Here is a 372-nt window from a genome sequence, read left to right on the forward strand (position 1 = left end):
TTAATTAGTGATTGGTTCATGTCGCTACCCCACTAAAATTGAGTGTTTACAACATCTATGTTTTGTTATGTTAAAAAATAATAGTCATTGAAAATTAGATGAAATTGAAATCATTTTTCACATTCAAATTATTTCTTTACATTAATTTATCTATATAATTTAATGTTTACCATTAATCTAAGAATAATCGTACTTTTTCATCTCATAAAAGTTTTTTGACATTTTTCACACTGAATTTTAATATTGCAGTTCAGATTCTTTGAATTTTATTTTTTCTCTATTAACAACATAATAAAAAAAACTCTCTTATGCCACATGTCAATTTCTCCTTACATTTTTTCCTTCATGTCACATGTCACATCTTCCTCACAT

This window comes from Lupinus angustifolius, chromosome LG19, assembly GCF_001865875.1.
Source record: "Lupinus angustifolius cultivar Tanjil chromosome LG19, LupAngTanjil_v1.0, whole genome shotgun sequence".
Taxonomy (NCBI): Eukaryota; Viridiplantae; Streptophyta; class Magnoliopsida; order Fabales; family Fabaceae; genus Lupinus; species Lupinus angustifolius.